This window comes from Gadus chalcogrammus, chromosome 22 (genome assembly GCF_026213295.1).
Source record: "Gadus chalcogrammus isolate NIFS_2021 chromosome 22, NIFS_Gcha_1.0, whole genome shotgun sequence".
NCBI classification, from domain to species: Eukaryota; Metazoa; Chordata; class Actinopteri; order Gadiformes; family Gadidae; genus Gadus; species Gadus chalcogrammus.
In genome coordinates this window covers 17216412-17235603 of record NC_079433.1, presented here as the reverse complement: position 1 = coordinate 17235603, position 19192 = coordinate 17216412, and the positions used below count along the sequence as shown (strand labels likewise).

General features: G+C 40.2%; 38 non-coding genes across 38 annotated transcripts; all 38 read right to left on the bottom strand.

Moving 5' to 3' along the window:
- Positions 1 to 305: 305 nt before the first annotated feature.
- trnay-gua (transfer RNA tyrosine (anticodon GUA)) lies at positions 306 to 393 on the bottom strand. Its single transcript is given in 2 exon segments — positions 306 to 341; positions 357 to 393. It is a non-coding gene; the product is annotated as a tRNA-Tyr (tRNA).
- A 340-nt stretch (positions 394 to 733) lies between these two features.
- Positions 734 to 821, bottom strand: trnay-gua (transfer RNA tyrosine (anticodon GUA)). Its single transcript is given in 2 exon segments — positions 734 to 769; positions 785 to 821. It is a non-coding gene; the product is annotated as a tRNA-Tyr (tRNA).
- Positions 822 to 1156: 335 nt separating this feature from the next.
- On the bottom strand, positions 1157 to 1244 carry trnay-gua (transfer RNA tyrosine (anticodon GUA)). Its single transcript is given in 2 exon segments — positions 1157 to 1192; positions 1208 to 1244. It is a non-coding gene; the product is annotated as a tRNA-Tyr (tRNA).
- A 338-nt stretch (positions 1245 to 1582) lies between these two features.
- trnay-gua (transfer RNA tyrosine (anticodon GUA)) lies at positions 1583 to 1670 on the bottom strand. The gene is given in 2 exon segments: positions 1583 to 1618; positions 1634 to 1670. It is a non-coding gene; the product is annotated as a tRNA-Tyr (tRNA).
- Positions 1671 to 2008: 338 nt separating this feature from the next.
- Positions 2009 to 2096, bottom strand: trnay-gua (transfer RNA tyrosine (anticodon GUA)). The gene is given in 2 exon segments: positions 2009 to 2044; positions 2060 to 2096. It is a non-coding gene; the product is annotated as a tRNA-Tyr (tRNA).
- A 339-nt stretch (positions 2097 to 2435) lies between these two features.
- trnay-gua (transfer RNA tyrosine (anticodon GUA)) lies at positions 2436 to 2523 on the bottom strand. The gene is given in 2 exon segments: positions 2436 to 2471; positions 2487 to 2523. It is a non-coding gene; the product is annotated as a tRNA-Tyr (tRNA).
- Positions 2524 to 2860: 337 nt separating this feature from the next.
- Positions 2861 to 2948, bottom strand: trnay-gua (transfer RNA tyrosine (anticodon GUA)). The gene is given in 2 exon segments: positions 2861 to 2896; positions 2912 to 2948. It is a non-coding gene; the product is annotated as a tRNA-Tyr (tRNA).
- A 334-nt stretch (positions 2949 to 3282) lies between these two features.
- trnat-ugu (transfer RNA threonine (anticodon UGU)) lies at positions 3283 to 3371 on the bottom strand. The gene is given in 2 exon segments: positions 3283 to 3318; positions 3335 to 3371. It is a non-coding gene; the product is annotated as a tRNA-Thr (tRNA).
- A 337-nt stretch (positions 3372 to 3708) lies between these two features.
- On the bottom strand, positions 3709 to 3796 carry trnay-gua (transfer RNA tyrosine (anticodon GUA)). The gene is given in 2 exon segments: positions 3709 to 3744; positions 3760 to 3796. It is a non-coding gene; the product is annotated as a tRNA-Tyr (tRNA).
- Positions 3797 to 4136: 340 nt separating this feature from the next.
- trnay-gua (transfer RNA tyrosine (anticodon GUA)) lies at positions 4137 to 4224 on the bottom strand. The gene is given in 2 exon segments: positions 4137 to 4172; positions 4188 to 4224. It is a non-coding gene; the product is annotated as a tRNA-Tyr (tRNA).
- Positions 4225 to 4561: 337 nt separating this feature from the next.
- trnay-gua (transfer RNA tyrosine (anticodon GUA)) lies at positions 4562 to 4649 on the bottom strand. The gene is given in 2 exon segments: positions 4562 to 4597; positions 4613 to 4649. It is a non-coding gene; the product is annotated as a tRNA-Tyr (tRNA).
- A 338-nt stretch (positions 4650 to 4987) lies between these two features.
- Positions 4988 to 5075, bottom strand: trnay-gua (transfer RNA tyrosine (anticodon GUA)). The gene is given in 2 exon segments: positions 4988 to 5023; positions 5039 to 5075. It is a non-coding gene; the product is annotated as a tRNA-Tyr (tRNA).
- A 338-nt stretch (positions 5076 to 5413) lies between these two features.
- Positions 5414 to 5501, bottom strand: trnay-gua (transfer RNA tyrosine (anticodon GUA)). Its single transcript is given in 2 exon segments — positions 5414 to 5449; positions 5465 to 5501. It is a non-coding gene; the product is annotated as a tRNA-Tyr (tRNA).
- Positions 5502 to 5839: 338 nt separating this feature from the next.
- Positions 5840 to 5927, bottom strand: trnay-gua (transfer RNA tyrosine (anticodon GUA)). Its single transcript is given in 2 exon segments — positions 5840 to 5875; positions 5891 to 5927. It is a non-coding gene; the product is annotated as a tRNA-Tyr (tRNA).
- A 338-nt stretch (positions 5928 to 6265) lies between these two features.
- On the bottom strand, positions 6266 to 6353 carry trnay-gua (transfer RNA tyrosine (anticodon GUA)). The gene is given in 2 exon segments: positions 6266 to 6301; positions 6317 to 6353. It is a non-coding gene; the product is annotated as a tRNA-Tyr (tRNA).
- Positions 6354 to 6691: 338 nt separating this feature from the next.
- On the bottom strand, positions 6692 to 6779 carry trnay-gua (transfer RNA tyrosine (anticodon GUA)). Its single transcript is given in 2 exon segments — positions 6692 to 6727; positions 6743 to 6779. It is a non-coding gene; the product is annotated as a tRNA-Tyr (tRNA).
- Positions 6780 to 7117: 338 nt separating this feature from the next.
- Positions 7118 to 7205, bottom strand: trnay-gua (transfer RNA tyrosine (anticodon GUA)). The gene is given in 2 exon segments: positions 7118 to 7153; positions 7169 to 7205. It is a non-coding gene; the product is annotated as a tRNA-Tyr (tRNA).
- A 765-nt stretch (positions 7206 to 7970) lies between these two features.
- trnay-gua (transfer RNA tyrosine (anticodon GUA)) lies at positions 7971 to 8058 on the bottom strand. Its single transcript is given in 2 exon segments — positions 7971 to 8006; positions 8022 to 8058. It is a non-coding gene; the product is annotated as a tRNA-Tyr (tRNA).
- Positions 8059 to 8396: 338 nt separating this feature from the next.
- Positions 8397 to 8484, bottom strand: trnay-gua (transfer RNA tyrosine (anticodon GUA)). The gene is given in 2 exon segments: positions 8397 to 8432; positions 8448 to 8484. It is a non-coding gene; the product is annotated as a tRNA-Tyr (tRNA).
- Positions 8485 to 9251: 767 nt separating this feature from the next.
- trnay-gua (transfer RNA tyrosine (anticodon GUA)) lies at positions 9252 to 9339 on the bottom strand. Its single transcript is given in 2 exon segments — positions 9252 to 9287; positions 9303 to 9339. It is a non-coding gene; the product is annotated as a tRNA-Tyr (tRNA).
- A 338-nt stretch (positions 9340 to 9677) lies between these two features.
- On the bottom strand, positions 9678 to 9765 carry trnay-gua (transfer RNA tyrosine (anticodon GUA)). Its single transcript is given in 2 exon segments — positions 9678 to 9713; positions 9729 to 9765. It is a non-coding gene; the product is annotated as a tRNA-Tyr (tRNA).
- A 338-nt stretch (positions 9766 to 10103) lies between these two features.
- Positions 10104 to 10191, bottom strand: trnay-gua (transfer RNA tyrosine (anticodon GUA)). The gene is given in 2 exon segments: positions 10104 to 10139; positions 10155 to 10191. It is a non-coding gene; the product is annotated as a tRNA-Tyr (tRNA).
- A 339-nt stretch (positions 10192 to 10530) lies between these two features.
- Positions 10531 to 10618, bottom strand: trnay-gua (transfer RNA tyrosine (anticodon GUA)). Its single transcript is given in 2 exon segments — positions 10531 to 10566; positions 10582 to 10618. It is a non-coding gene; the product is annotated as a tRNA-Tyr (tRNA).
- Positions 10619 to 10957: 339 nt separating this feature from the next.
- Positions 10958 to 11045, bottom strand: trnay-gua (transfer RNA tyrosine (anticodon GUA)). The gene is given in 2 exon segments: positions 10958 to 10993; positions 11009 to 11045. It is a non-coding gene; the product is annotated as a tRNA-Tyr (tRNA).
- Positions 11046 to 11383: 338 nt separating this feature from the next.
- Positions 11384 to 11471, bottom strand: trnay-gua (transfer RNA tyrosine (anticodon GUA)). The gene is given in 2 exon segments: positions 11384 to 11419; positions 11435 to 11471. It is a non-coding gene; the product is annotated as a tRNA-Tyr (tRNA).
- A 339-nt stretch (positions 11472 to 11810) lies between these two features.
- On the bottom strand, positions 11811 to 11898 carry trnay-gua (transfer RNA tyrosine (anticodon GUA)). Its single transcript is given in 2 exon segments — positions 11811 to 11846; positions 11862 to 11898. It is a non-coding gene; the product is annotated as a tRNA-Tyr (tRNA).
- Positions 11899 to 12236: 338 nt separating this feature from the next.
- Positions 12237 to 12324, bottom strand: trnay-gua (transfer RNA tyrosine (anticodon GUA)). Its single transcript is given in 2 exon segments — positions 12237 to 12272; positions 12288 to 12324. It is a non-coding gene; the product is annotated as a tRNA-Tyr (tRNA).
- A 272-nt stretch (positions 12325 to 12596) lies between these two features.
- trnay-gua (transfer RNA tyrosine (anticodon GUA)) lies at positions 12597 to 12684 on the bottom strand. The gene is given in 2 exon segments: positions 12597 to 12632; positions 12648 to 12684. It is a non-coding gene; the product is annotated as a tRNA-Tyr (tRNA).
- Positions 12685 to 13448: 764 nt separating this feature from the next.
- On the bottom strand, positions 13449 to 13536 carry trnay-gua (transfer RNA tyrosine (anticodon GUA)). Its single transcript is given in 2 exon segments — positions 13449 to 13484; positions 13500 to 13536. It is a non-coding gene; the product is annotated as a tRNA-Tyr (tRNA).
- A 338-nt stretch (positions 13537 to 13874) lies between these two features.
- trnay-gua (transfer RNA tyrosine (anticodon GUA)) lies at positions 13875 to 13962 on the bottom strand. Its single transcript is given in 2 exon segments — positions 13875 to 13910; positions 13926 to 13962. It is a non-coding gene; the product is annotated as a tRNA-Tyr (tRNA).
- A 339-nt stretch (positions 13963 to 14301) lies between these two features.
- Positions 14302 to 14389, bottom strand: trnay-gua (transfer RNA tyrosine (anticodon GUA)). Its single transcript is given in 2 exon segments — positions 14302 to 14337; positions 14353 to 14389. It is a non-coding gene; the product is annotated as a tRNA-Tyr (tRNA).
- A 338-nt stretch (positions 14390 to 14727) lies between these two features.
- Positions 14728 to 14815, bottom strand: trnay-gua (transfer RNA tyrosine (anticodon GUA)). The gene is given in 2 exon segments: positions 14728 to 14763; positions 14779 to 14815. It is a non-coding gene; the product is annotated as a tRNA-Tyr (tRNA).
- A 338-nt stretch (positions 14816 to 15153) lies between these two features.
- On the bottom strand, positions 15154 to 15241 carry trnay-gua (transfer RNA tyrosine (anticodon GUA)). The gene is given in 2 exon segments: positions 15154 to 15189; positions 15205 to 15241. It is a non-coding gene; the product is annotated as a tRNA-Tyr (tRNA).
- A 766-nt stretch (positions 15242 to 16007) lies between these two features.
- On the bottom strand, positions 16008 to 16095 carry trnay-gua (transfer RNA tyrosine (anticodon GUA)). The gene is given in 2 exon segments: positions 16008 to 16043; positions 16059 to 16095. It is a non-coding gene; the product is annotated as a tRNA-Tyr (tRNA).
- Positions 16096 to 16433: 338 nt separating this feature from the next.
- Positions 16434 to 16521, bottom strand: trnay-gua (transfer RNA tyrosine (anticodon GUA)). Its single transcript is given in 2 exon segments — positions 16434 to 16469; positions 16485 to 16521. It is a non-coding gene; the product is annotated as a tRNA-Tyr (tRNA).
- A 272-nt stretch (positions 16522 to 16793) lies between these two features.
- On the bottom strand, positions 16794 to 16881 carry trnay-gua (transfer RNA tyrosine (anticodon GUA)). The gene is given in 2 exon segments: positions 16794 to 16829; positions 16845 to 16881. It is a non-coding gene; the product is annotated as a tRNA-Tyr (tRNA).
- Positions 16882 to 17219: 338 nt separating this feature from the next.
- On the bottom strand, positions 17220 to 17307 carry trnay-gua (transfer RNA tyrosine (anticodon GUA)). Its single transcript is given in 2 exon segments — positions 17220 to 17255; positions 17271 to 17307. It is a non-coding gene; the product is annotated as a tRNA-Tyr (tRNA).
- A 1191-nt stretch (positions 17308 to 18498) lies between these two features.
- trnay-gua (transfer RNA tyrosine (anticodon GUA)) lies at positions 18499 to 18586 on the bottom strand. The gene is given in 2 exon segments: positions 18499 to 18534; positions 18550 to 18586. It is a non-coding gene; the product is annotated as a tRNA-Tyr (tRNA).
- Positions 18587 to 19192: the final 606 nt, after the last annotated feature.

Sequence of the window (19192 nt, the reverse complement as noted above, 5' to 3'; positions counted from 1 at the left end):
CTAAATAACTGGATACGACTATCTCTGATTGAATATTTGCCATTTTCCCCAAATGATAATTCCTCAAAGTAGTTTTGCCCTTCTATAAATGACCTTCTAGCCGGAGTTGAACCAGCGACCAAAGGATTTCAGAGTCTTTTCATTACAGTCCTCTGCCCCACCAACTGTGCTTTCGAAGGTTGAGTGGTCTTGCGTAATTGAGAGAATACCTAAATATGCCTATTGGATAACGACTTTCTCATGATTAACTACCATTTCTCCATGAAATGATACGTCCTCAAAGTGGTTTTGCAACTCTATAAAATTCCATCGAGCCGGAGTTGAACCAGCGACCTAAGGATTTCAGACTCATTTCACTACAGTCCTCCGCTCTACCAACTGAGCTATCGAAGGTTAAGATTCCCATGAGTAATTGAGAGACAATCTACTAAATAAACTGGAAACGACATTCTCTGATTGAACATTTTCCATTTCTTCCCCAAATGATAATTCCTCAAAGTGGTTTTGCACTTCTATGAATTAACTTCTAGCCGGAGTTGAACCAGCGACCAAAATATTTCAGACTCTTTTCATTACAGCCCTCTGCCCCACCAACTGCGCTATCGAAGGTTGAGTGGTCTTGCGTAATTGAGAGAATACCGAAATATGTGTATCTGTAACGACTTTCTCTGATTAACTACCATTTCTTCATGAAATGATACGTCCTCAAAGTGGTTTTGCAACTCTATAAGATTCCTTCGAGCCGGAGTTGAACCAGCGACCTAAGCATTTCAGACTCATTACACTACAGTCCTCCGCTCTACCAACTGAGCTATCAAAGGTTAAGATTCCCTGAGTAATTGAGAGAGAATCTACTAAATAAACTAGAAACGACATTGTCTGATTGAACATTTTCCATTTCTTCCCCAAATGATAATTCCTCAAAGTGGTTTTGCACTTCTATGAATTAACTTCTAGCCGAGTTGAACCAGCGACCAAATATTTCAGACTCTTTTCATTACAGCCCTCTGCCCCACCAACTGCGCTTCGAAGGTTGAGTGGTCTTGCGTAATTGAGAGAATACCGAAATATGTCTATTGGTAACGACTTTCTCTGATTAACTACCATTCATCATGAAATGATACTTCCTCAAAGTGGTTTTGCAACTCTATAAAATTCCTTCGAGCCGGAGTTGAACCAGCGACCTAAGGATTTCAGACTCATTTCACTACAGTCCTCCGCTCTACCAACTGAGCTATCGAAGGTTAAGATTCCCTGAGTAATTGAGAGACAATCTACTAAATAAACTGGAAATGACATTCTCTGATTGAACATTTTCCATTTCTTCCCCAAATGATAATTCCTCAAAGTGGTTTTGCACTTCTATGAATTAACTTCTAGCCAGAGTTGAACCAGCGACCAAAATATTTCAGACTCTTTTCATTACAGCCCTCTGCCCCACCAACTGCGCTTTCGAAGGTTGAGTGGTCTTGCGTAATTGAGAGAATACCGAAATATGTCTATTGGTAACGACTTTCTCTGATTAACTACCATTCATCATGAAATGATACTTCCTCAAAGTGGTTTTGCAACTCTATAAAATTCCTTCGAGCCGGAGTTGAACCAGCGACCTAAGGATTTCAGACTCATTTCACTACAGTCCTCCGCTCTACCAACTGAGCTATCGAAGGACCAGATAAGTTCAGTAATTGAGAGTACATTTACTAAATAAACTGGATACGACTATCTCTGATTGAATATTTGCCATTTCTTCCCCAAATGATAATTCCTCAAAGTAGTTTTGCCCTTCTATAAATGACCTTCTAGCCGGAGTTGAACCAGCGACCAAAGGATTTCAGACTCTTTCATTACAGTCCTCTGCCCCACCAACTGCGCTTTCGAAGGTTGAGTGGTCTTGCGTAATTGAGAGAATACCTAAATATGCCTATTGATAACGACTTTCTCAGATTAACTACCATTTCTTCATGAAATGATACGTCCTCAAAGTGGTTTTGCAACTCTATAAAATTCCTTCGAGCCGGAGTTGAACCAGCGACCTAAGGATTTCAGACTCATTTCACTACAGTCCTCCGCTCTACCAACTGAGCTATCGAAGGGTGAGATAGAATTCAGTAATTGAGAGTACATATACTAAATAAACTGGATACGACTATCTCTGATTGAATATTTGCCATTTCTTCCCCAAATGATAATTCCTCAAAGTAGTTTTGCCCTTCTATAAATGACCTTCTAGCCGGAGTTGAACCAGCGACCAAAGGATTTCAGAGTCTTTTCATTACAGTCCTCTGCCCCACCAACTGTGCTTTCGAAGGTTGGGTGGGCTTGCGTAATTGAGAGAATACCTAAATATGCCTATTGGTAACGACTTTCTCTGATTAACCACGATTCATAATGAAATGATACGACCTCAAAGTGGTTTTGCAACTCTATAAAATTCCTTCGAGCCGGAGTTCAACCAGCGACCTAAGGATTTCAGACTCATTTCACTACAGTCCTCCGCTCTACCAACTGAGCTATCGAAGGGTGAGATTAATCAGTAATTGAGAGTACATATACTAAATAAACTGGATACGACTATCTCTGATTGAATATTTGCCATTTCTTCCCCAAATGATAATTCCTCAAAGTAGTTTTGCCCTTCTATAAATGACCTTCTAGCCGGAGTTGAACCAGCGACCAAAGGATTTCAGAGTCTTTTCATTACAGTCCTCTGCCCCACCAACTGTGCTTTCGAAGGTTGGGTGGGCTTGCGTAATTGAGAGAATACCTAAATATGCCTATTGGTAACGACTTTCTCTGATTAACCACGATTCATAATGAAATGATACGTCCTCAAAGTGGTTTTGCAACTCTATAAAATTCCTTCGAGCCGGAGTTGAACCAGCGACCTAAGGATTTCAGACTCATTTCACTACAGTCCTCCGCTCTACCAACTGAGCTATCGAAGGTTAAGATTCCGAGTAATTGAGAGACAATCTACTAAATAAACTGGATATGACTATCTCTGATTGAATATTTTCCATTTCTTCCCCAAATGATAATTCCTCAAAGTAGTTTTGCCCTTCTATAATGACCTTCTAGCCGGAGTTGAACCAGCGACCTAAGATTTCAGACTCTTTTCATTACAGTCCTCTGCCCCACCAACTGCGCTTTCGAAGGTTGAGTGGTCTTGCGTAATTGAGAGAATACCTAAATATGTCTATTGGTAACGACTTTCTCTGATTAACTACCATTCATCATGAAATGATACTTCCTCAAAGTGGTTTTGCAACTCTATAAAATTCCTTCGAGCCGGAGTTGAACCAGCGACCTAAGGATTTCAGACTCATTTCACTACAGGTCCTCCGCTCTACCAACTGAGCTATCGAAGGTACAGATAATCCTAGTATTGAGAGTACAATATACTAAATAAACTGGATACGACTTTCTCTGATTGAATATTTGCCATTTCTTCCCCAAATGATAATTCCTCAAAGTGGTTTTGCCCTTCTATAATGACCTTCTAGCCGGAGTTGAACCAGCGACCAAAGTATTTCAGACTCTTTTCATTACAGTCCTCTGCCCCACCAACTGTGCTATCGAATGTTGAGTGGTCTTGCGTAATTGAGAGAATACCTAAATATGCCTATTGGTAACGACTTTCTCTGATTAACCACGATTCATAATGAAATGATACTTCCTCAAAGTGGTTTTGCAACTCTATAAAATTCCTTCGAGCCGGAGTTGAACCAGCGACCTAAGGATTTCAGACTCATTTCACTACAGTCCTCCGCTCTACCAACTGAGCTATCGAAGGTTAAGATTCCCTGAGTAATTGAGAGACAATCTACTAAATAAACTGGATAATGACATTCTCTGATTGAACATTTTCCATTTCTTCCCCAAATGATAATTCCTCAAAGTGGTTTTGCACTTCTATGAATTAACTTCTAGCCGGAGTTGAACCAGCGACCAAAATAATTCAGACTCTTTTCATTACAGTCCTCTGCCCCACCAACTGCGCTTTCGAAGGTTGAGTGGTCTTGCGTAATTGAGAGAATACCTAAATATGTCTATTGGTAACGACTTTCTCTGATTAACTACCATTTCTTCATGAAATGATACGTCCTCAAAGTGGTTTTGCAACTCTATAAAATTCCTTCGAGCCGGAGTTGAACCAGCGACCTAAGGATTTCAGACTCATTTCACTACAGTCCTCCGCTCTACCAACTGAGCTATCGAAGGTAAAGATTCCCAGAGTAATTGAGAGACAATCTACTAAATAAACTGGAAACGACATTCTCTGATTGAACATTTTCCATTTCTTCCCCAAATGATAATTCCTCAAAGTGGTTTTGCACTTCTATGAATTAACTTCTAGCCGGAGTTGAACCAGCAACCAAATATTTCAGACTCTTTTCATTACAGCCCTCTGCCCCACCAACTGCGCTTCCGAAGGTTGAGTGGTCTTGCGTAATTGAGAGAATACCGAAATATGTCTATTGGTAACGACTTTCTCTGATTAACTACCATTCATCATGAAATGATACTTCCTCAAAGTGGTTTTGCAACTCTATAAAATTCCTTCGAGCCGGAGTTGAACCAGCGACCTAAGGATTTCAGACTCATTTCACTACAGTCCTCCGCTCTACCAACTGAGCTATCGAAGGTTAAGATTCCCTGAGTAATTGAGAGACAATCTACTAAATAAACTGGAAATGACATTCTCTGATTGAACATTTTCCATTTCTTCCCCAAATGATAATTCCTCAAAGTGGTTTTGCACTTCTATGAATTAACTTCTAGCCAGAGTTGAACCAGCGACCAAAATATTTCAGACTCTTTTCATTACAGCCCTCTGCCCCACCAACTGCGCTTTCGAAGGTTGAGTGGTCTTGCGTAATTGAGAGAATACCGAAATATGTCTATTGGTAACGACTTTCTCTGATTAACTACCATTCATCATGAAATGATACTTCCTCAAAGTGGTTTTGCAACTCTATAAAATTCCTTCGAGCCGGAGTTGAACCAGCGACCTAAGGATTTCAGACTCATTTCACTACAGTCCTCCGCTCTACCAACTGAGCTATCGAAGGACCAGATGAATTCAGTAATTGAGAGTACATTTACTAAATAAACTGGATACGACTATCTCTGATTGAATATTTGCCATTTCTTCCCCAAATGATAATTCCTCAAAGTAGTTTTGCCCTTCTATAAATGACCTTCTAGCCGGAGTTGAACCAGCGACCAAAGGATTTCAGACTCTTTTCATTACAGTCCTCTGCCCCACCAACTGTGCTTTCGAAGGTTGAGTGGTCTTGCGTAATTGAGAGAATACCTAAATATGCCTATTGGTAACGACTTTCTCTGATTAACTACCATTCATAATGAAATGATACGTCCTCAAAGTGGTTTTGCAACTCTATAAAATTCCTTCGAGCCGGAGTTGAACCAGCGACCTAAGGATTTCAGACTCATTTCACTACAGTCCTCCGCTCTACCAACTGAGCTATCGAAGGTTAAGATACCCTGAGTAATTGAGAGACAATCTACTAAATAAACTGGAAATGACATTCTCTGATTGAACATTTTCCATTTCTTCCCCAAATGATAATTCCTCAAAGTGGTTTTGCACTTCTATGAATTAACTTCTAGCCGGAGTTGAACCAGCGACCAAAATATTTCAGGCTCTTTTCATTACAGTCCTCTGCCCCACCAACTGCGCTTTAGAATGTTGAGTGGTCTTGCGTAATTGAGAGAATACCTAAATATGCCTATTGGTAACGACTTTCTCTGATAAACTACCATTCATCATGAAATGATACTTCCTCAAAGTGGTTTTGCAACTCTATAAAATTCCTTCGAGCCGGAGTTGAACCAGCGACCTAAGGATTTCAGACTCATTTCACTACAGTCCTCCGCTCTACCAACTGAGCTATCGAAGGACCAGATAAGTTCAGTAATTGAGAGTACATTACTAAATAAACTGGATACGACTATCTCTGATTGAATATTTGCCATTTCTTCCCCAAATGATAATTCCTCAAAGTAGTTTTGCCCTTCTATAAATGACCTTCTAGCCGGAGTTGAACCAGCGACCAAAGGATTTCAGACTCTTTTCATTACAGTCCTCTGCCCCACCAACTGCGCTTTCGAAGGTTGAGTGGTCTTGCGTAATTGAGAGAATACCTAAATATGCCTATTGGTAACGACTTTCTCTGATTAACTACCATTTCATCATGAAATGATACGTCCTCAAAGTGGTTTTGCAACTCTATAAAATTCCTTCGAGCCGGAGTTGAACCAGCGACCTAAGGATTTCAGACTCATTTCACTACAGTCCTCCGCTCTACCAACTGAGCTATCGAAGGGTGATATAAATTCAGTAATTGAGAGTACATATACTAAATAAACTGGATACGACTATCTCTGATTGAATATTTGCCATTTCTTCCCCAAATGATAATTCCTCAAAGTAGTTTTGCCCTTCTATAAATGACCTTCTAGCCGGAGTTGAACCAGCGACCAAAGGATTTCAGAGTCTTTTCATTACAGTCCTCTGCCCCACCAACTGTGCTTTCGAAGGTTGGGTGGGCTTGCGTAATTGAGAGAATACCTAAATATGCCTATTGGTAACGACTTTCTCTGATTAACCACGATTCATAATGAAATGATACGTCCTCAAAGTGGTTTTGCAACTCTATAAAATTCCTTCGAGCCGGAGTTGAACCAGCGACCTAAGGATTTCAGACTCATTTCACTACAGTCCTCCGCTCTACCAACTGAGCTATCGAAGGTTAAGTTTCCCTGAGTAATTGAGAGACAATCTACTAAATAAACTGGAAACGACATTCTCTGATTGAACATTTTCCATTTCTTCCCCAAATGATAATTCCTCAAAGTGGTTTTGCACTTCTATGAATTAACTTCTAGCCGGAGTTGAACCAGCGACCAAAATATTTCAGGCTCTTTTCATTACAGTCCTCTGCCCCACCAACTGCGCTATCGAATGTTGAGTGGTCTTGCGTAATTGAGAGAATACCTAAATATGCCTATTGGTAACGACTTTCTCTGATTAACTACCATTCATCATGAAATGATACTTCCTCAAAGTGGTTTTGCAACTCTATAAAATTCCTTCGAGCCGGAGTTGAACCAGCGACCTAAGGATTTCAGACTCATTTCACTACAGTCCTCCGCTCTACCAACTGAGCTATCGAAGGGTGAGATAAATTCAGTAATTGAGAGTACATATACTAAATAAACTGGATACGACTATCTCTGATTGAATATTTGCCATTTCTTCCCCAAATGATAATTCCTCAAAGTGGTTTTGCACTTCTATGAATTAACTTCTAGCCGGAGTTGAACCAGCGACCAAAATATTTCAGACTCTTTTCATTACAGCCCTCTGCCCCACCAACTGCGCTTTCGAAGGTTGAGTGGTCTTGCGTAATTGAGAGAATACCGAAATATGTCTATCTGTAACGACTTTCTCTGATTAACTACCATTTCTTCATGAAATGATACGTCCTCAAAGTGGTTTTGCAACTCTATTAGATTCCATTGAGCCGGAGTTGAACCAGCGACCTAAGCATTTCAGACTCATTACACTACAGTCCTCCGCTCTACCAACTGAGCTATCGAAGGTTAAGATTCCCTGAGTAATTGAGAGAGAATCTACTAAATAAACTGGAAACGACATTGTCTGATTGAACATTTTCCATTTCTTCCCCAAATGATAATTCCTCAAAGTGGTTTTGCACTTCTATGAATTAACTTCTAGCCAGAGTTGAACCAGCAACCAAAATATTTCAGACTCTTTTCATTATAGCCCTCTGCCCCACCAACTGCGTTTCCGAAGCTTGAGTGGTCTTGCGTAATTGAGAGAATACCGAAATATGTCTATTGGTAACGACTTTCTCTGATTAACTACCATTCATCATGAAATGATACTTCCTCAAAGTGGTTTTGCAACTCTATAAAATTCCTTCGAGCCGGAGTTGAACCAGCGACCTAAGGATTTCAGACTCATTTCACTACAGTCCTCCGCTCTACCAACTGAGCTATCGAAGGTTAAGATTCCCTGAGTAATTGAGAGACAATCTACTAAATAAACTGGAAATGACATTCTCTGATTGAACATTTTCCATTTCTTCCCCAAATGATAATTCCTCAAAGTGGTTTTGCACTTCTATGAATTAACTTCTAGCCAGAGTTGAACCAGCGACCAAAATATTTCAGACTCTTTTCATTACAGCCCTCTGCCCCACCAACTGCGCTTTCGAAGGTTGAGTGGTCTTGCGTAATTGAGAGAATACCGAAATATGTCTATTGGTAACGACTTTCTCTGATTAACTACCATTCATCATGAAATGATACTTCCTCAAAGTGGTTTTGCAACTCTATAAAATTCCTTCGAGCCGGAGTTGAACCAGCGACCTAAGGATTTCAGACTCATTTCACTACAGTCCTCCGCTCTACCAACTGAGCTATCGAAGGACCAGATAAGTTCAGTAATTGAGAGTACATTTACTAAATAAACTGGATACGACTATCTCTGATTGAATATTTGCCATTTCTTCCCCAAATGATAATTCCTCAAAGTAGTTTTGCCCTTCTATAAATGACCTTCTAGCCGGAGTTGAACCAGCGACCAAAGGATTTCAGACTCTTTTCATTACAGTCCTCTGCCCCACCAACTGCGCTTTCGAAGGTTGAGTGGTCTTGCGTAATTGAGAGAATACCTAAATATGCCTATTGATAACGACTTTCTCAGATTAACTACCATTTCTTCATGAAATGATACGTCCTCAAAGTGGTTTTGCAACTCTATATAATTCCTAGGAGCCAGAGTTGAACCATCGACCTAAGGATTTCAGACTCATTTCACTACAGTCCTCCGCTCTACCAACTGAGCTATCGAAGGGTGAGATGAATTCAGTAATTGAGAGTACATATACTAAATAAACTGGATACGACTATCTCTGATTGAATATTTGCCATTTCTTCCCCAAATGATAATTCCTCAAAGTAGTTTTGCACTTCTATGAATTAACTTCTAGCCGGAGTTGAACCAGCGACCAAAGGATTTCAGACTCTTTTCATTACAGTCCTCTGCCCCACCAACTGTGCTTTCGAAGGTTGAGTGGTCTTGCGTAATTGAGAGAATACCTAAATATGTCCTATTGGTAACGACTTTCTCTGATTAACTACCATTTCTTCATGAAATTATACGTCCTCAAAGTGGTTTTGCAACTCTATAAAATTCCTTCGAGCCGGAGTTGAACCAGCGACCTAAGGATTTCAGACTCATTTCACTACAGTCCTCCGCTCTACCAACTGAGCTATCGAAGGATGAGATAACTTCAGTAATTGAGAGTACATATACTAAATAAACTGGATACGACTATCTCTGATTGAATATTTGCCATTTCTTCCCCAAATGATAATTCCTCAAAGTAGTTTTGCCCTTCTATAAATGACCTTCTAGCCGGAGTTGAACCAGCGACCAAAGGATTTCAGAGTCTTTTCATTACAGTCCTCTGCCCCACCAACTGTGCTTTCGAAGGTTGAGTGGTCTTGCGTAATTGAGAGAATACCTAAATATGTCTATTGATAACGACTTTCTCAGATTAACTACCATTCCTCATGAAATGATACGTCCTCAAAGTGGTTTTGCAACTCTATAAAATTCCTTCGAGCCGGAGTTGAACCAGCGACCTAAGGATTTCAGACTCATTTCACTACAGTCCTCCGCTCTACCAACTGAGCTATCGAAGGTTAAGATTCCCTGAGTAATTGAGAGACAATCTACTAAATAAACTGGAAATGACATTCTCTGATTGAACATTTGCCATTTCTTCCCCAAATGATAATTCCTCAAAGTGGTTTTGCACTTCTATGAATTAACTTCTAGCCAGAGTTGAACCAGCGACCAAAATATTTCAGACTCTTTTCATTACAGCCCTCTGCCCCACCAACTGCGCTTTCGAAGGTTGAGTGGTCTTGCGTAATTGAGAGAATACCGAAATATGTCTATTGGTAATGACTTTCTCTGATTAACTACCATTCATCATGAAATGATACTTCCTCAAAGTGGTTTTGCAACTCTATAAAATTCCATCGAGCCGGAGTTGAACCAGCGACCTAAGGATTTCAGACTCATTTCACTACAGTCCTCCGCTCTACCAACTGAGCTATCGAAGGACCAGATAAGTTCAGTAATTGAGAGTACATCTACTAAATAAACTGGATACGACTATCTCTGATTGAATATTTGCCATTTCTTCCCCAAATGATAATTCCTCAAAGTAGTTTTGCCCTTCTATAAATGACCTTCTAGCCGGAGTTGAACCAGCGACCAAAGGATTTCAGACTCTTTTCATTACAGTCCTCTGCCCCACCAACTGCGCTTTCGAAGGTTGAGTGGTCTTGCGTAATTGAGAGAATACCTAAATATGCCTATTGATAACGACTTTCTCAGATTAACTACCATTTCTTCATGAAATGATACGTCCTCAAAGTGGTTTTGCAACTCTATAAAATTCCTTCGAGCCGGAGTTGAACCAGCGACCTAAGGATTTCAGACTCATTTCACTACAGTCCTCCGCTCTACCAACTGAGCTATCGAAGGGTGAGACGAATTCAGTAATTGAGAGTACATATACTAAATAAACTGGATACGACTATCTCTGATTGAATATTTGCCATTTCTTCCCCAAATGATAATTCCTCAAAGTAGTTTTGCCCTTCTATAAATGACCTTCTAGCCGGAGTTGAACCAGCGACCAAAAGGATTTCAGACTCTTTTCATTACAGTCCTCTGCCCCACCAACTGTGCTTTCGAAGGTTGAGTGGTCTTGCGTAATTGAGAGAATACCGAAATATGTCTATTGGTAACGACTTTCTCTGATTAACTACCATTCATCATGAAATGATACTTCCTCAAAGTGGTTTTGCAACTCTATAAAATTCCTTCGAGCCGGATTTGAACCAGCGACCTAACGATTTCAGACTCATTTCACTACAGTCCTCCGCTCTACCAACTGAGCTATCGAAGGACGAGATAAATTCAGTAATTGAGAGTACATTTACTAAATAAACTGGATACGACTATCTCTGATTGAATATTTGCCATTTCTTCCCCAAATGATAATTCCTCAAAGTGGTTTTGCCCTTCTATAAATGACCTTCTAGCCGGAGTTGAACCAGCGACCAAAATATTTCAGGCTCTTTTCATTACAGTCCTCTGCCCCACCAACTGCGCTTTAGAATGTTGAGTGGTCTAACGTAATTGAGAGAATACCTAAATATGCCCATTGGTAACGACTTTCTCTGATAAACTACCATTCATCATGAAATTATACTTCCTCAAAGTGGTTTTGCAACTCTATAAAATTCCTTCGAGCCGGAGTTGAACCAGCGACCTAAGGATTTCAGACTCATTTCACTACAGTCCTCCGCTCTACCAACTGAGCTATCGAAGGGTGAGATAAATTCAGTAATTGAGAGTACATATACTAAATAAACTGGAAACGACATTGTCTGATTGAACATTTTCCATTTCTTCCCCAAATGATAATTCCTCAAAGTGGTTTTGCACTTCTATGAATTAACTTCTAGCCAGAGTTGAACCAGCAACCAAAATATTTCAGACTCTTTTCATTACAGCCCTCTGCCCCACCAACTGCGCTTCCGAAGGTTGAGTGGTCTTGCGTAATTGAGAGAATACCGAAATATGTCTATTGGTAACGACTTTCTCTGATTAACTACCATTTCTTCATGAAATGATACGTCCTCAAAGTGGTTTTGCAACTCTATAAAATTCCTTCGAGCCGGAGTTGAACCAGCGACCTAAGGATTTCAGACTCATTTCACTACAGTCCTCCGCTCTACCAACTGAGCTATCGAAGGGTGAGATGAATTCAGTAATTGAGAGTACATATACTAAATAAACTGGATACGACTATCTCTGATTGAATATTTGCCATTTCTTCCCCAAATGATAATTCCTCAAAGTAGTTTTGCCCTTCTATAAATGACCTTCTAGCCGGAGTTGAACCAGCGACCAAAGGATTTCAGAGTCTTTTCATTACAGTCCTCTGCCCCACCAACTGTGCTTTCGAAGGTTGGGTGGGCTTGCGTAATTGAGAGAATACCTAAATATGCCTATTGGTAACGACTTTCTCTGATTAACCACGATTCATAATGAAATGATACGTCCTCAAAGTGGTTTTGCAACTCTATAAAATTCCTTCGAGCCGGAGTTGAACCAGCGACCTAAGGATTTCAGACTCATTTCACTACAGTCCTCCGCTCTACCAACTGAGCTATCGAAGGTATGGGTTCCCAGAGTAATTGAGAGACAATCTACTAAATAAAATGGAAACGACATTCTCTGATTGAACATTTTCCATTTCTACCCCAAATGATAATTCCTCAAAGTGGTTTTGCACTTCTATGAATTAACTTCTAGCCGGAGTTGAACCAGCGACCAAAATATTTCAGGGTCTTTTCATTAAATATGCCTATTGATAACGACTTTCTCAGATTAACTACCATTTCTTCATGAAATGATACGTCCTCAAAGTGGTTTTGCAACTCTATAAAATTCCTTCGAGCCGGAGTTGAACCAGCGACCTAAGGATTTCAGACTCATTTCACTACAGTCCTCCGCTCTACCAACTGAGCTATCGAAGGTTAAGATTCCCTGAGTAATTGAGAGACAATCTACTAAATAAACTGGAAATGACATTCTCTGATTGAACATTTTCCATTTCTTCCCCAAATGATAATTCCTCAAAGTGGTTTTGCACTTCTATGAATTAACTTCTAGCCAGAGTTGAACCAGCGACCAAAATATTTCAGACTCTTTTCATTACAGCCCTCTGCCCCACCAACTGCGCTTTCGAAGGTTGAGTGGTCTTGCGTAATTGAGAGAATACCGAAATATGTCTATTGGTAACGACTTTCTCTGATTAACTACCATTCATCATGAAATGATACTTCCTCAAAGTGGTTTTGCAACTCTATAAAATTCCTTTGAGCCGGAGTTGAACCAGCGACCTAAGGATTTCAGACTCATTTCACTACGGTCCTCCGCTCTAGCAACTGAGCTATCGAAGGACCAGATAAATTCAGTAATTGAGAGTACATTTACTAAATAAACTGGATACGACTATCTCTGATTGAATATTTGCCATTTCTTCCCCAAATGATAATTCCTCAAAGTAGTTTTGCCCTTCTATAAATGACCTTCTAGCCGGAGTTGAACCAGCGACCAAAGGATTTCAGACTCTTTTCATTACAGTCCTCTGCCCCACCAACTGTGCTTTCGAAGGTTGGGTGGGCTTGAGTAATTGAGAGAATACCTAAATATGCCTATTGGTAACGACTTTCTCAGATTAACCACGATTCATAATGAAATGATACGTCCTCAAAGTGGTTTTGCAACTCTATAAAATTCCTTCGAGCCGGAGTTGAACCAGCGACCTAAGGAGTTCAGACTCATTTCACTACAGTCCTCCGCTCTACCAACTGAGCTATCGAAGGTTAAGATTCCCTGAGTAATTGAGAGACAATCTACTAAATAAACTGGAAATGACATTCTCTGATTGAACATTTTCCATTTCTTCCCCAAATGATAATTCCTCAAAGTGGTTTTGCACTTCTATGAATTAACTTCTAGCCGGAGTTGAACCAGCGACCAAAATATTTCAGGCTCTTTTCATTACAGTCCTCTGCCCCACCAACTGCGCTTTAGAATGTTGAGTGGTCTTGCGTAATTGAGAGAATACCTAAATATGCCTATTGGTAACGACTTTCTCTGATAAACTACCATTCATCATGAAATGATACTTCCTCAAAGTGGTTTTGCAACTCTATAAAATTCCTTCGAGCCGGAGTTGAACCAGCGACCTAAGGATTTCAGACTCATTTCACTACAGTCCTCCGCTCTACCAACTGAGCTATCGAAGGTATAGGTTCCCTGAGTAATTGAGAGACAATCTACTAAATAAACTGGAAACGACATTCTCTGATTGAACATTTTCCATTTCTTACCCAAATGATAATTCCTCAAAGTGGTTTTGCACTTCTATGAATTAACTTCTAGCCGGAGTTGAACCAGCGACCAAAATATTTCAGACTCTTTTCATTACAGTCCTCTGCCCCACCAACTGCGCTATCGAATGTTGAGTGGTCTTGCGTAATTGAGGGAATACCGAAATATGTCTATTGGTAACGACTTTCTCTGATAAACTACCATTTCTTCAAGAAATGATACGTCCTCAAAGTGGTTTTGCAACTCTATAAAATTCCTTCGAGCCGGAGTTGAACCAGCGACCTAAGGATTTCAGACTCATTTCACTACAGTCCTCCGCTCTACCAACTGAGCTATCGAAGGGTGAGACGAATTCAGTAATTGAGAGTACATATACTAAATAAACTGGATACGACTATCTCTGATTGAATATTTGCCATTTCTTCCCCAAATGATAATTCCTCAAAGTAGTTTTGCCCTTCTATAAATGACCTTCTAGCCGGAGTTGAACCAGCGACCAAAGGATTTCAGACTCTTTTCATTACAGTCCTCTGCCCCACCAACTGTGCTTTCGAAGGTTGAGTGGTCTTGCGTAATTGAGAGAATACCGAAATATGTCTATTGGTAACGACTTTCTCTGATTAACTACCATTCATCATGAAATGATACTTCCTCAAAGTGGTTTTGCAACTCTATAAAATTCCTTCGAGCCGGATTTGAACCAGCGACCTAACGATTTCAGACTCATTTCACTACAGTCCTCCGCTCTACCAACTGAGCTATCGAAGGACGAGATAAATTCAGTAATTGAGAGTACATTTACTAAATAAACTGGATACGACTATCTCTGATTGAATATTTGCCATTTCTTCCCCAAATGATAATTCCTCAAAGTGGTTTTGCCCTTCTATAAATGACCTTCTAGCCGGAGTTGAACCAGCGACCAAAATATTTCAGGCTCTTTTCATTACAGTCCTCTGCCCCACCAACTGCGCTTTAGAATGTTGAGTGGTCTAACGTAATTGAGAGAATACCTAAATATGCCTATTGGTAACGACTTTCTCTGATAAACTACCATTCATCATGAAATTATACTTCCTCAAAGTGGTTTTGCAACTCTATAAAATTCCTTCGAGCCGGAGTTGAACCAGCGACCTAAGGATTTCAGACTCATTTCACTACAGTCCTCCGCTCTACCAACTGAGCTATCGAAGGGTGAGATAAATTCAGTAATTGAGAGTACATATACTAAATAAACTGGATACGACTATCTCTGATTGAATATTTGCCATTTCTTCCCCAAATGATAATTCCTCAAAGTGGTTTTGCACTTCTATGAATTAACTTCTAGCCGGAGTTGAACCAGCGACCAAAATATTTCAGACTCTTTTCATTACAGCCCTCTGCCCCACCAACTGCGCTTTCGAAGGTTGAGTGGTCTTGCGTAATTGAGAGAATACCGAAATATGTCTATCTGTAACGACTTTCTCTGATTAACTACCATTTCTTCATGAAATGATACGTCCTCAAAGTGGTTTTGCAACTCTATTAGATTCCATTGAGCCGGAGTTGAACCAGCGACCTAAGCATTTCAGACTCATTACACTACAGTCCTCCGCTCTACCAACTGAGCTATCGAAGGTTAAGATTCCCTGAGTAATTGAGAGAGAATCTACTAAATAAACTGGAAACGACATTGTCTGATTGAACATTTTCCATTTCTTCCCCAAATGATAATTCCTCAAAGTGGTTTTGCACTTCTATGAATTAACTTCTAGCCAGAGTTGAACCAGCAACCAAAATATTTCAGACTCTTTTCATTACAGCCCTCTGCCCCACCAACTGCGCTTCCGAAGGTTGAGTGGTCTTGCGTAATTGAGAGAATACCGAAATATGTCTATTGGTAACGACTTTCTCTGATTAACTACCATTTCTTCATGAAATGATACGTCCTCAAAGTGGTTTTGCAACTCTATAAAATTCCTTCGAGCCGGAGTTGAACCAGCGACCTAAGGATTTCAGACTCATTTCACTACAGTCCTCCGCTCTACCAACTGAGCTATCGAAGGGTGAGATGAATTCAGTAATTGAGAGTACATATACTAAATAAACTGGATACGACTATCTCTGATTGAATATTTGCCATTTCTTCCCCAAATGATAATTCCTCAAAGTAGTTTTGCCCTTCTATAAATGACCTTCTAGCCGGAGTTGAACCAGCGACCAAAGGATTTCAGAGTCTTTTCATTACAGTCCTCTGCCCCACCAACTGTGCTTTCGAAGGTTGGGTGGGCTTGCGTAATTGAGAGAATACCTAAATATGCCTATTGGTAACGACTTTCTCTGATTAACCACGATTCATAATGAAATGATACGTCCTCAAAGTGGTTTTGCAACTCTATAAAATTCCTTCGAGCCGGAGTTGACCCAGCGACCTAAGGATTTCAGACTCATTTCACTACAGTCCTCCGCTCTACCAACTGAGCTATCGAAGGTATGGGTTCCCAGAGTAATTGAGAGACAATCTACTAAATAAAATGGAAACGACATTCTCTGATTGAACATTTTCCATTTCTACCCCAAATGATAATTCCTCAAAGTGGTTTTGCACTTCTATGAATTAACTTCTAGCCGGAGTTGAACCAGCGACCAAAATATTTCAGGGTCTTTTCATTAAATATGCCTATTGATAACGACTTTCTCAGATTAACTACCATTTCTTCATGAAATGATACGTCCTCAAAGTGGTTTTGCAACTCTATAAAATTCCTTCGAGCCGGAGTTGAACCAGCGACCTAAGGATTTCAGACTCATTACACTACAGTCCTCCGCTCTACCAACTGAGCTATCGAAGGTTAAGATTCCCTGAGTAATTGAGAGACAATCTACTAAATAAACTGGAAATGACATTCTCTGATTGAACATTTTCCATTTCTTCCCCAAATGATAATTCCTCAAAGTGGTTTTGCACTTCTATGAATTAACTTCTAGCCAGAGTTGAACCAGCGACCAAAATATTTCAGACTCTTTTCATTACAGCCCTCTGCCCCACCAACTGCGCTTTCGAAGGTTGAGTGGTCTTGCGTAATTGAGAGAATACCGAAATATGTCTATTGGTAACGACTTTCTCTGATTAACTACCATTCATCATGAAATGATACTTCCTCAAAGTGGTTTTGCAACTCTATAAAATTCCTTTGAGCCGGAGTTGAACCAGCGACCTAAGGATTTCAGACTCATTTCACTACGGTCCTCCGCTCTACCAACTGAGCTATCGAAGGACCAGATAAATTCAGTAATTGAGAGTACATTTACTAAATAAACTGGATACGACTATCTCTGATTGAATATTTGCCATTTCTTCCCCAAATGATAATTCCTCAAAGTAGTTTTGCCCTTCTATAAATGACCTTCTAGCCGGAGTTGAACCAGCGACCAAAGGATTTCAGACTCTTTTCATTACAGTCCTCTGCCCCACCAACTGTGCTTTCGAAGGTTGGGTGGGCTTGAGTAATTGAGAGAATACCGAAATATGTCTATTGGTAACGACTTTCTCTGATAAACTACCATTCATCATGAAATGATACTTCCTCAAAGTGGTTTTGCAACTCTATAAAATTCCTTCGAGCCGGAGTTGAACCAGCGACCTAAGGATTTCAGACTCATTTCACTACAGTCCTCTGCTCTACCAAGTCAGCTATCGAAGGTATAGATTCCCAGAGTAATTGAGAGACAATCTACTAAATAAACTGGAAACGACATTCTCTGATTGAACATTTTCCATTTCTTCCCCAAATGATAATTCCTCAAAGTGGTTTTGCACTTCTATGAATTAACTTCTAGCCGGAGTTGAACCAGCGACCAAAATATTTCAGACTCTTTTCATTACAGTCCTCTGCCCCACCAACTGCGCTATCGAATGTTGAGTGGTCTTGCGTAATTGAGAGAATACCGAAATATGTCTATTGGTAACGACTTTCTCTGATTAACTACCATTTCTTCATGAAATGATACGTCCTCAAAGTGGTTTTGCAACTCTATAAAATTCCTTCGAGCCGGAGTTGAACCAGCGACCTAAGAATTTCAGACTAATTTCACTACAGTCCTCCGCTCTACCAACTGAGTTATCAAAGGATGATAAAAATCAGTAATTGAGAGTACATATACTAAATAAACTGGATACGACTATCTCTGATTGAATATTTGCCATTTATTCCCCAAATGATAATTCCTCAAAGTATTTTTGCCCTTCTATAAATGACCTTCTAGCCGGAGTTGAACCAGCGACCAAAGGATTTCAGAGTGTTTTCATTACAGTCCTCTGCCCCACCAACTGTGCTTTCGAAGGTTGAGTGGTCTTGCGTAATTGAGAGAATACCGAAATATGTCTTTTGGTAACGACTTTCTCTGATTAACTACCATTTCTCCATGAAATGATACGTCCTCAAAGTGGTTTTGCAACTCTATAAAATTCCATCGAGCCGGAGTTGAACCAGCGACCTAAGGAATTCAGACTCATTTCACTACAGTCCTCCCCTCTACCAACTGAGCTATCGAAGGTATAGATTCCCAGAGTAATTGAGAGACAATCTACTAAATAAACTGGAAACGACATTCTGTGATTGAACATTTTCCATTTCTACCCCAAATGATAATTCCTCAAAGTGGTTTTGCACTTCTATGAATTAACTTCTAGCCGGAGTTGACCCAGCGACCTAAGGATTTCAGACTCATTTCACTACAGTCCTCCGCTCTACCAACTGAGCTATCGAAGGTATAGATTCCCAGAGTAATTGAGAGACAATCTACTAAATAAACTGGAAACGACATTCTCTGATTGAACATTTTCCATTTCTTCCCCAAATGATAATTCCTCAAAGTGGTTTTGCACTTCTATGAATTAAAGGGGACTTATTATACCACCAGGTGTGAGTGTGATTAGCCTTACAAGCCGTTTCGAAAATCGGCCTAATATGACATCATTAGTGGGTGTGTCCACCTAGATCTGTGCTGGATAGATGAGCAATGTTTACTTCAGTCCACTGGGTAGGCTGGTCGATAGATCTATCCAGCACAGATCTAGGTGGACACACCCACTAGTGATGTCATATTAGGCAGATTTTCGAAACGGCTTGTAAGGCTAATCACACTCACACCTGGTGGTAT